At 43.9% G+C, this 12,719-nt stretch overlaps 1 long non-coding RNA gene across 1 annotated transcript; it reads left to right on the forward strand.

Annotated features, from left to right (window-relative positions):
• The first annotated feature begins 469 nt into the window (after positions 1-469).
• Positions 470-3,504, forward strand: LOC109291778. The gene is made up of 2 exons (XR_002095952.1): positions 470-615; positions 658-3,504. It is a non-coding gene; the product is annotated as an uncharacterized LOC109291778 (long non-coding RNA).
• Positions 3,505-12,719: the final 9,215 nt, after the last annotated feature.

Genomic DNA, 12,719 nt, shown 5'->3' on the forward strand with positions numbered 1-12,719 from the left:
CGCCTTCCACCGCGTGGGGCCGCCGCTGCTCATCGAGCACCTGGGGCTGGCGGCGGGCGGCGCCCCGCAGGACTTGCGCCTCTGCGTGGGCTGCAGCTGGGTGCGGGGCCGGCGCATCGGGCGGCTCCGCGGGGCTGCCGCGCCCTCCTCCTCCTCCTCCTCCTCCTCCTCGCTGTCCTACCCGGAGCCGGGCCAGCTGTGGCTGCAGGGGGAGCCGCTCAATTTCTGCTGCCTGGATTTCAGCCTGGAGGAGCTGAAGGGCGAGCCGGGCTGGCGCCTCAACCGCAAGCCCATCGAGTCCACGCTGGTGGCTTGCTTCATGACTCTGGTCATCATAGTGTGGAGCGTGGCCGCCCTCATCTGGCCCGTGCCCATCATCGCCGGCTTCCTGCCCAACGGCATGGAGCAGAGGAGGAGCACCAGCGCCTCAGCCACAGCTGGCGCCGCTGCCAAGTAGCCCCCCCGGAACAGCTGGCGCCGCTGCCCTGTCCCGGGACACCCGTGGCTGGGGGAAGCCACCTCTCGTCCCCCACTCCCCGGCATGTGTGCTGCGAGCTGGCCCGAGACTGGGCTGGGCTGGATTGGCTGCCTTTTTTACTCTCCACTTCCCCTTTGGTGTTTTGACCGGGCTCAAAAAAAAGAAAAAGGGTTTTTTAGGTGTTTTGTTTTTCCCGCCGTTTTTTTGGCAGAGCACCCGGAAGCCTTGCCCCAGGGGCGCTGGGCGCAAAACAGCTGAGGGAGGAGCCCCTTCTGGGCAGGGGATGTAGAGCTAGATCAGACCCCCTCCCTTCGTGTGCTGTGATTCATAGCGGGAAAATGACTAACGCCTGTGTATTTTGGTGTTTTCTAGAGCTCAACAACTGTTTTAAATGAACCTTTTAGTAAAAAAAAAAAGAACAAAAAAAAAAGATCCCCAAGGCAACCCCCTTGGCCCTGTTGAATCGCAGCTGTTGTAGTAATAGTAGCTCTTTGTACCTGAATCCACTTTTTTCTCTTTTTCTGCCCCCCAATGGGAATCTTTATTATTAGCCTCCACTCCTCCAAAAATTCCTGCCCAGGCATATACATCGAAGGTCTGGGTGGCCCTCATGCATACACCATGATCCGGGAGGATCCATGGTTGCCACATTATTATGATTATTATTATTATTATTCTGGCAGGGTTTGAACCCGCTTTCCTGTCTATTGTTATTGCTAACACTGAACTTTAAATGACCTTTTACACTGTATTTGAGAGACTGTGTTTGTTACTGTAGTTCTGCATTCCTTGGCTTTTAATACAGGGATTTGTTTCCTCCCCCTGCCCTCCCTGCCAAATCCAGTCTTTAACTTTGCATCGGTTTAAACTTAAAAGAAGCAGTGCTGCCTTCGGACAGGTGGCTTTGTGGTTTCTGCTGCTGCGCAGAGCTTCTGCAAAGGGCAGTAGTGATAACTTGCTCTCTGCTCTTCAGAGGACAGCAGATGACGCATGTGTCGTATGCGTGGACTAGGGGGAAAAAGTAGAGTATCGGAGTCCTGACAACCTGCTCAGGTGACTCTTGGTGGTGGGGAAGGGGGAGAAATAGCCAGATAATGCCTTTTCTTCCCTTCCACCAGTTCTAGGGGGATGAAGAGGAAGGGGTAAATCAAGTGCAGTAGACATTTACTCCTCAAAAATAATATTAAAATTGAGGGCCCCTTGACCAGTGCTCGGGGCAGTACCGTTATAGGAATCTAATGGGAAAAGAGGATGTTTTGAGATAGAAGAGTTAGCTTTTCACGTGGGGGATGCTCCTGAATGATAGAATCTCTGTCTTTCATGTTGGTCTTTGGCTACTATATATCTGGTAGAATTTCCAAAACCTATGGGTAAGGGGTCATGACTGGATGGATAGGTGGGCAGTGGCATGGTAGTTTTTTGGGGGGAGGCATTTCTGTCAGAGTGGAAATGAAGGATTCAGCAAAACTTCCTAGTCTCCAAATTGGTCAGGCTGGGCTGTCACTAAAAATGCCCTTATGCTGCAGGTGTTATTAGGACAGTAGTTCATTTTTGGCAAGGAGGTAGGGGAAAGATATTACAAAGCTAGGATTAGATTCTGTCTGACCCCTGTGCAAATAGCAGAGAGAGAGAGAGACACAGAGAGAAATTTAAGAAAATAATTTTCTTGTTCTCCCCTCCATAAAATCCAACCGCGATGACAGTCTCAAATGTCCCATGCCTCAAAAGCTTCATACAAGCTAAAGAAAAGTTTTATTTGAACCCTTTAGCCCTTCAAGGGGCCACATCCTACTCATTTTGTATTATAGCGATAGTCCAGCTGAAGTCAGAGACCAACCATGTGAATAAAATAAGCAAGATTTGTGCTAGGATTTTTCTCTAGTTTTTCCCCCACCCTCAGATGACAGCATATTATTTGGTTTGTTGGAAGCTGGGACATATGAGCTCAAGCTAGTGGCTAATTTTGTACGTGAACATTTATCTATCTTCTAATACCGTTTTGGGTAATTAATACTGTTAGTATTGGTTTAAAATATTAGAGGGATTAAACCTTTTAGAACTGGGAGGAGTATTTTGTGTAAGGGGGTATAAAGTATTTTGCTCCTTTCATTGAAAAGCAAAAAGAAAAGGATGTGCTTACATTTTACCTACGATTTCCTGCATAAAAAAGGGATGAAACCTGTTAGAATTGGGAGGAAGGTGGGTAGAGGGTTGTAAGTCAATTATTTTATCAATATTAGGAAAAAAAGAAAAATATTAACAAAGATGTGCAATATTTTCTAGCACATGAAAGTATTGAGAGAGAGTGCAGATGCAGTGCAGTAACTGCACATCTGAATGTATTACAAAAATAAATTATGTAGGTATTTTTAAAATCTTGTTCCAATGGTTTATCCTGCGGCCTTCCTTTTGACCTCAATGGGCATATAGCCTGAATAAACACTACAATACTGCAGTCTTCTTAAGAAGATATACATACATACATACATACATACATACCTACCTACCTACCAGGAGAAATATAAATTTTGCCTATTGATATGAAGGGCATCCTGTCCCATTGTACACTTCCTTCTTGGTTTTGTGAGAAAAAGAAATGCTTTGCTATTTCTGTCTTACAAGGATTAAATTTTTGCAGGAATGAGGAACACACACAAAGTAAATGTTTGCCTTGGTGACTGATAAGCCTCTTTAAATTAAAAAAGGTATAAATGTCCCAGGGGAATGCAGTATCCAGTTAGAGTTGGCTCTGTCAACATCCTATGAAAAGTTTAAGTGCTATAGAGCCTTGTATATAGATAATGAAAGGCCCAGTGAAGATTTATAACACCAACAAAATATTTTGGTTGATAATACCACACCTAGAGACGACCTCCTCTTCAACTAAAGGGCTTGATGGTGCAAAGTACTGAGACCTCTGTTCTTGATCCAGTTAAATATTTAAGCATGTGTTCAAGTGCTTGAGGCCAGATTGTCTTGTTGTTTACACTATTTTTATCAATAAGCTCCACTAATGTCACACAAACTTCACCAATAGAAGCAAGCTTATTGGTTCCAAATGAACCTGCCATTTGGAATAAGCTACTCCATTATTAAAAACTTCTTCATTTACACTGCGACACCCAATTAAAACTCTGTCAAGAATAACTTAAAAGCTGACAATAAAAAGGACACAAGGGTATGAAGTGTAGGACATGTCACCTACCTCAAAGATCAACTTGAATATATATTTTATGAATCTGCAGCTCTGAGTACTGGAAAAAATCTTGCTGTTTTAATTAAAAAAGATGGAAGAAAAAGAACGTGTTTACACTGTACCTACAAATTTTCTGCATAAAAGACGGCAGCCATTAAAACAATTAGTATTTCAGCTGTTTGGATCATGTTCAAAAGAAAAAAACACTGTTGGATATATCCCATCTGCAAGATGTATTAAAGTCATTTGCCCTAGGGATATCAGTATCAGGGTAAAACAACAAGGGGTCCTTCTGCCTAGCTTGGAGATACATCTCTTTGAATTGCGATAATCCTTGGAAGACCTCTGTTTCAAAGCACATCCACCAACACTGCCTCTGGACTCAAAACTCCTGCTCACTGGGGCACCATGAAGCGGCAAGTTCCATGAAGCAGAGGAACCCAGAATCCATTGTAAGGAACCAGAATTTATTTGCTCTACTATACTAAGCAACTTCCATGCCTGTAAAAGGTGGGAGCAAGATTTATTCCCCAAAGAAGAAAGTTTCAGAGTTCAGTACGTGGTAAGAGTAGTATCCCAAGATCACTAACGGTAAAGTGATTACTAGATTTTAAAATCCAAGTGATTATGATAATTTAGTCTAACCTGCATATTACAAGCCACAGAGCTTACTCTGCAATTCCTGCATCTAACACAACATTAATAATAATAGTACCCTTTCTTTTTCTAACTTCGTTCTAGACCAGGAGTTCTCAACCTTTTTAGACTCAATGAAGCCCTTGGAGAAATACCAGCTTTTAGTTTTCATTTGTTTCTTGACTATAGAAAAAATAATAGAGCAGTTCATCTGTTCCAGTGAACGTACAAAGATCACAATGTGTCCAAATGTGTTTAACATTATGGATTCCTATTTAAAATCTCTTCGTTTCTCTTGTGAATCATGTTTGCCTACCTAACAGTGCTAATATGATACCCACAGCACCTTTGAAAGGATCTTAAAGCATCCTGGTTGAAAAAAAAATCAGTGTTCTAAACACTGCTATGACTCAGTCCTGTAGTTCTCATTCATTTGACTGAGAATGGAGAGTTGCAAGGATATTTTGGTGATCTCTTATTGGACCAACCATATAATTGGGAGAGAAATTAGACAAGCTTTTGGGTGTGGAATGTCCTCCTTTGGGTCTGGGAAAGAAGTCAGGCATGAAGAATGGAAATTTGTCTAAGGAGGATCAGATCCATGGTGATGTAAACTGATGTTTCTTGAAGACTGCAAGAGGAGGATTACTTACCTCTTTATAAACATTTTTATTCTTGGAAGCACCTACCTTTGGCCTTGGTTTGCATATAAGGAAGTTGAAAAGAGAGGAAAAAAAGTCGGGGGAAAATGCAAAGAAAAAATGTTCTCTGCCAAGTCTGGAAAGAGTATTCTTCTGTAAGTGATATTTAATTTTCTTTTCAATTATTTACATTTGTGGGAAAGCAGGACTAAGCATTGAACCCTTAGAGGTGAATGTGGGGGTAGATCTTTCTGTCCTGTGTAACAGGACCTGCCTTCAAAGGTGGCTGTGGCACTCCCTGGAGGGCACACTAGGCCCATTCATACTCTGGCTTATAAGGTTGGGTATTGCCCTACCCTTGCCTGCCATGCAATGATGGCAAATAAATAATCATTTGGGAGGCTGTCCTCAGAAAAACAGAGTTTAGCCTTAGATGCCTCCTTCGGCCTTACTCATCATTGGGTGGCCAGTCTGGCCCAATCTGCACTGGTCCTTTCAACAGCTGGCCTCCCATTCCATTCTCTCTGTCTCCAATCTAAGGCCCAATTAGTCCTAATTGCTCTTTGGCCTTTTGGCCCTACCTTAGCTTGCCCCTCACTGCAGTTCAAGGCTTCATCTTGTTTATACTGTCTATCCTGAACAGACTACTGGCACTCCTGAAGTACCAATTGGAAGCAGTCCCAGCTCCCTTTGGGCTCATGTGCACGCTATCAGCTCTGTCCCTGAAGGAGGCCTTGCCTGTCCTGGGCAGGCTGTCACAGCATCACAGGGCTACTATTTAGGGCTATGCAAAATTTCGCCGGTTGTTTCATTTTGATGCTGTTTTGACTCGTTTCGAGCTTGAAACAGCAAAATCAAAACAAAACGAAAGGCTTTGAAACAGCCTTGAAATGAAATGAGGGCACTCCAAACGTTTTGAAAGTTTCGAAAGTTTTCGAGTTTCAAAGCTGGGCTTGCCTGCAGTGAAACAGAAAGTAAGGAGGGGAAGGAAGGACTGCTCTGATATTGATGTGTGTAGCTGACCAGTGACCGTGATCCTTCCCTGAGGTCCCTTCCAATCCCAGTGCTCTGAGGGAGGGACGGAAAAACAGCTGCACCTTAACACACACAGTCATACATGTCAGGAGTTTTGCTTGTCAGCAGCTTGAGGTGCAGTTTCCCAGAAACCCCTGCACCTAACTCCTTGAAACTTGACAGGCTTCGTGGCCTCAGCAGGGGCTACCATCCCTGCAGTTTTCACCCCCCCCTTTGCAGGTTATACTAACCTGCAAAGATTGAAACAATTCAGACTCAGGCTTTTTGAATGCCTGTCCCTAGCTCAGAAGCTCAGTGTACATAAACAACTGCCAAAATAGCCAGAACTGGTTTAAGATAAACCTGATTGGATGTAGTATCAGACTTAACTGATTTAGGTCAAACCAACTTATGGAACTTCTGTCCCAGATCCTTTCCCAGTTCAAGTTAACTCATATTCCCCCAGCATCCCAGGATGCTTTGCAGCCCTGGGCTGTGCTGTCTGCTCTAGTGAAGCAAGGACTGCCCCACCCCTCTGCTCCAAAGCCTGCTTCCTGTCTGTGTGTGTCAGCCCATGGTGAGGAGGGACAGGGGAACAGACCCCCAGACCCTCCTAGCCTGGGTCTACATAGTGCAGGAGGAAGAAAAGCCCCCATGCTGGGGGCTTTTTACCCCTCCACAACCCTTTCCCCACCAGGGGCAACTTGGGGAGTGGAGATAATTCCCCACCCTGCTCCCCTACACAGCTGCTTGCCTTAGCTGCTGCCACAGGAGGGTGGGGAAGGAGTTCCCAAGGCCATGGTTTTGCTGTTGTCTGAGGCAAAAGCAGCTGGTGAGGAGTGGGAGAATTTCCTTCTGCTCCCTGAGGTTGTCCTGGGTTGTCCCTGAGACTCACAGGGGCTGAGGCAAGCAGCTGTGGGGTTCAGGAGGGAAGAATTCCCCTCAGCTGCCTGGGGCTGCCCAGGGCTGGGAGACCCTGGGCTGGGGTGGGGGGAAGGCCCCCAAGGCAGGGGCTCCCTGGTGTCCCCCACTGGACTTCTCCCTCCCTCCTGTGGCAGCAGCTGAACCAGTCAACAGCTGGAAGGGGGAAAGGGGGGGAATTCCCTTCAGCTCTCCAGGGCTGCCCAGCTAGGGGACCCCAGCAAGGGAGGAGGGACCCCTCTGAGGCAGGGGGTCCCCCAAGGTGGGCCAGCATCTGGACAGGGTGTCATCAATCCCCTGTGTGGGAACAGCAGGAGGTTCGGAGCATGTACTGGGGAGCCAAAGGGGGATGGCCCCACTTGGCTGGGCTGGTAATGGCTAGTAGGCTGGGAGGCATGCTTTAGTGCCCCCTGCCTACTGACCTAGGTCAGTACGGGGGCCCCCTGCCCCCCGCCTTTCTTAATCGAAAACTGAATGTCAGTTCAGTTCAGTGGCGACGAACAGGGGGTGCACGTGCGCGCACTGAGAGCACTGGTGCACCCCCTCACAGCAGTATTCCCCACTTAGGCGTTGGGCGGGGGGGCAGGTGGGAGTGCTGGTGCCCCCCCAAAAGCACCAGCCAGGGAGTGGGAGTGCCAGGAGAAGTGCTGCTGGCACTTCTGGGCACGTCCCTGGCCCTTCTGGGCACACTGCTGCCACTTCCAGGCAGCATTCCTCTTAGAGCCGCTGACTGGGTGCTGGGGGGGGTGGGAAGTGCCCCCCCGACTCAGGAGGCTCCAGTCACCTATGGTTTAGCTGGTATCAGTTCAACCTATGCAGCTTAGTTTTTTGACTGTCTGTACGTAGCCATGACACTCTCTTATCCAGCCACGACACTCTCTTATCCAGGCACAGGGGCTATTCATTGGTATCATCAGCCCCACCCCTTCTACTGCAGCATTAATTAGGTGCTTGGAGCTCTGATCCTGTAGCCTGCTGTTTGCAACCCAGAGTCCTGCAGCTCTTTAGCTCTGCTGCCTGGCCCTACTCTTAGTAACAGGGTCTGTAGCCCCCATTTCACCCCCTTTATTGTCATTTGAAGTTTATCATTGCCTTTTTGGTCCCAAAGGTTGTCCATTCTTTTAGAGGGATTTTTAGGGATTAATGTGCTTACTGTTTGACTACCAAATCATGGATTCATGTCTGGAAATTCTCATATTTCTAGAACTGGTAGAAAGTGTTAGTTCTTTTCCATGGAATTTTCTCTAAGACACTTGATTTTTTTCTATGTTCCCAGCAGATTTTACTGCTTTTTCAACAAAAGGCCAAGAAAAAATATGGTACCTGGGAAACATTTTTAGTCAAAAACAATTTGAGTGTAACTACAGATGCAGAAAAAAATACTACATGCTATTAGGTTTCAAGATTTTCTATGAGAAAGGGGAAACCTTGAACCAGGGATTTTTCCATAGAGATGACATTGTTCCGTGGAGATGAAAAATTACAACCAAGATAAAAATTTTCTATTAAAAAAAAATTATCTGGTGGAAGAGCTATTCCATCAACACATTTCAGGTTGCCATATTTCTTTGTGCTGTTAGCAAGGCTGCCCATAGCATTTTTTTTTCCAGGGAATTGGATTTAGTGACATTCTGAGGGAAGGGTGAAAAAAATTTTCACCAGCCCTCTTAGAAATGCTATGGATAGCCATGCTTTGGACGGCTTTGCAAACCATTCAAACCATTCAAGTCTGAAATCTTGTGAAGTGAATGCAGTTCATTTATTCTGTTTCTAATCCTACCACAAAATCTAGGCTGCTAGACTTACTAGACGTAACAGAAGTCACCATTCAAGTTGTAGCCAAACCAAAACTTCTGATTGAAATAGCTTCAAAATTTGATAAAGCTCAGAATGAGATTGGAACTATGTAGTTGAAGAGCTCACTATAAATACGGCAGAATACTCATCGGCTCTTAACCTTAGTGAGTGTTGTGAAAGTCAGGATTCAAATCCAGATCTCTAATTTGAATCTGTGCTATCTCAATGGGATATTGATTGAAGTGGTGTAGCTGGAAGGGATGACTTCCATTGTGTGGTATTTACATATCCAGCACCTAGTTAGTTTAAAATGTAATCCTAATGTGGACTCCCTGTGGATGTACTACCTTATAAGCAGCACTGATCTAGACTTCCTGTTTTGTTAGGTAGCTTGTGGACCATAACTACATTATACGTTGTCTAGGAAGGATTTCTCTATGAAGTTAAATTACATTTTCACTCACTGCAAGGTGAAGCTCACTGAAAGCACTGGGACACTACCTTGCTGATGTACCTCTTGGTGTTGCTTAGCAACATGACTTGTTAAAATGGAAAGATACAAAAGAACATTGACAAATATAAAGCGGCAAAGAAACAAAGAGCAGGAGAAAGAGCAGATGTACCTAGTCACATCTACTAAGAGGGCTAGAAATATGGACATATACATATATACATACACTCATATTGGCTGTGGAAGAGAGGGTGATTAAAATCAGAAAGAAACAAGTTGATGGGCAAGATAAAATTAAGAGCAGAGAATGGAGCCCTTTGCTGTGGTTGCTATTTGTCTGAAAGGAACTGTAGGACAGGCCACCAAAAGGTTAAAATGTGAGGATTGAGTAGAAAAGGGAATAAGAGGTAGAAGAGAATCAGAAGGACTGAGAAAAATGAGGAAAGCTAAGACGGCAAATGGCACAAACAAAAGTCACAAGACACCAAGAAAACTTTCTACAAATCCAAGGAAATAAATTAACCTGTTAAAAGGACTACATTGTATTGCCAATGCTAGTTATGCTTTTGATTTTTTTTTTTTTAATATTGTGAAGAAAAACAGCTACAGTACATGACTCTTTTATTTGGTAGAAATCTTATATTTTAGTTTTTCTGCAAATGCTGGCTAGCCCACACTGGAGCACCCTCATGCCCCAGTCATCCCCTCTGCAGCATGTCGAGCCAGGTTGGAGAAGCCCCAGGCTGACAAGCTGACCCCCTGGGCTCTGTGCCAGCCGAGGCTGTTCCAGCCTGGCTCAACATGCTGCAGTCCTGGGTGAACGTATAAATGTGGTGCCTAGGAGAAATTAACGCTGGCGTGCTATGTGATGGAGTTTATTGCTTCACATTAATATGCACGTGTAGATGTGCCCACAGTGCTTGCCTACCCTTTACTCAGGCAGAGCTCCTATTATCTTCAGAATGAGGTCCAAAAACTATTATCATCTTTGAACCCTAGAATCAGAATTCACAAGTTTCTTTGTTTTCTTGCTATTTTTCTTGGAACTGATTAGCCAATGACTGCTGCTTACAGTGATTTTAATCAAAGAGCAATGTTGTTATTGACTGTTGTAACAATACCAGTTACATTACTGTACATTTAGCACTATATGCTAGAAAGTCTGAATTTTATGTCACAAACAAATCAATAAAATGAAGGACTGGAATGGACCTTGAGACTCCACCTCTCCGCTTTGAGGCTGCAAAGATAGCTCGAAATATTTTTGCCTGTTCATAAAAATCTTGGGAAGTACACAGCCTCCCTCAATACCATGTTCCATTGCTTGACAGTCTACATAGTTGCAGGGTACTTTTCCCAGTATCTAATCCAAATCTTGCTTGCTGCAAATTACATCTGTTTCTTCTTGTCCTGTTTTGGGGAAATGGAGAACAATTGGTCACCATTCTCTTTGTTATGTCCCTTTTCAGTCTCCCCAGGCTTGTCTACACGTGACCCTTTTATGCAGGATTAGCCTAAAATTGCCATTTTTAAGGTGTGTTTAGGGTACATGTCCACACATGTGCACCCTTAATGTTCCTTAAAAATGGAGATTTTAGGCTAATCCCACCTAAATTTGATACCTGTTTAAAGCAAGTACAAATTTAGATGCAATTAGTTAAGTCACATTAGCCCACGTTTAGATGCTTAATGCACATTAACGCAGTGTACGTCTGTGGATGCACACTGTGTTAATGCGCATTAGCGTGGCTACATGTGGGCTAATAAGACTTAGCTATGCAAGCCTAAATTTAATGCGTCTTAATTCACTTTAGTGCATCTATGCGTAGATGCATGCCTAAATTACCTTAATGCGCCTTAAACAAAGGTGCATTAAGTTTAGGCGCACGTAACTACACGTGTAGACAAACCCTCCTTTTCTAGAAAGAGCACATTCCTTTATTTGAAACTTTAAGTCATGTTTTCTACACCTGTTACTATTCTTTATCCTCTTTTCTGGATGTTCCCCCCCACTTTGTCTATGTCTTTTTTTAATGTATGGTGCCCCAAACTGGATTTAGTACTCCAGCTGAGGCTTCAAGCCAGACCAATGCAGTTTACAGAGACTGAAAAGTTGTGTTCTGTTTATTGCTATATATCATCAATCATCTATTTTAAGAATAGAGTCTCTCTTGCTTCTTATGCTCTTCATTCCTTTCCCTAACTTCACTCCACCTTTTTTCCTGTATTGTCCTTTAAATGTTTATTCCTTATAGTCCTCCCCTTGCTCTCATTTATCTTGCCTTGATCTTCTAGCAAGTTTTCTTCTTACTTAATTTTTCCTTACGTCTTCCTCACAAATTTTTTGTGCTCTTTGCCCTGCCTGCCTGTCTGTCTAATCATGACCCCTCACCCACATATTTTGGAAATGTTACCAAATACTTAATAGCCAAAGACCAATATGGGAGATGGAGATCCCATCATACAGAAGCATGCCCATGTGGGAAGCTAATGCTTCTCTCTCACCAACTCAACATGCCCTCTTTTCCTGTTAGAGTCCTATAATGGTACTGTCCTGGAACACTTGTTAGGGGCCCTCAACTTTAATATTATCCTTTGAGCAGTAAATGTCTACTGCACTTGGTTTATCCCTTCCTCTTCATCCCTAGAGCTGATGAAAGGGAAGAAAAAGATATCTGTCTATTTTTCCCTCTCCCCATCAGCAAGAATCACCAGAATGTGTTGGAGGGACTCTGCTACTCTACCTTGTCCCCTTAGTGTTAGTCAATTGTTGGACGTGTGTGAAAGCAAGATCAGTTAGCACTGCTGCCTTTTAGAGAAGCTCTGTGCATCAGCAGAGACAATGAAGCCATTTGTCTCCACATGTCAGAAGGGACCACCACATCAGTTTAAACTTAAAACAAGCAAATTTAAAATTTGGATGTAGACATTGATAGCCTTTTCTAGAAGACTTATACACATGGAATAGCCAGGTATAATTCTGAAGCCTTGGTCTAGTAGAACTCCTGAGTTTTACTCCTAGCTGTCTTAGTAATTGCTTCTGTGGCCTTGGGCAGCTTGCCTAGGACCTAAGAGTATTTTTCTTTTGTTTTTAAAGACAAGGAGTATATGTAGCACACTGAAGCTCTCTGTGTTCATCATTTCTGGACATCAGACTTTATTTTCTCTGTACTTCAGTTCCTCCAAGTAGGGAAAGAACAATATTTATTCATTTCATGGGGTTGTTGTACGACTTCACAAACTAAATCCTGTACAACATTTTGAACAAGTACAATAGAAGTGCTAATCATTTCATGTTAGTTTTATTCGTAACCTTTTTTTCGTGTTAGATGAAAAAAAAACAGGACATGACTTGGGCCTTACTTTGTTAAATGAAGTTGTTTGTTTAATTACAGTTTTTTGGAGAATAAAACTGATTCAACTCTGTGGGTTCAAAGTGCCTCTGCACTTTGAAGTCCTTCAAAAATGGAGTGTGACAGAGGGTTGCTCAGTCTTGTAGCCCAAGTTGGTCCTATATGTAAACTCAAAGTTATTTTTCTAGAAAAACAGTGGTTGCAAGAAATTTTTAACTGTTTCATTTACTCC

The sequence above is a fragment of the Gavialis gangeticus genome, unplaced genomic scaffold, assembly GCF_001723915.1.
Source record: "Gavialis gangeticus isolate Ggan-Ray unplaced genomic scaffold, GavGan_comp1, whole genome shotgun sequence".
NCBI lineage: Eukaryota > Metazoa > Chordata > Crocodylia > Gavialidae > Gavialis > Gavialis gangeticus.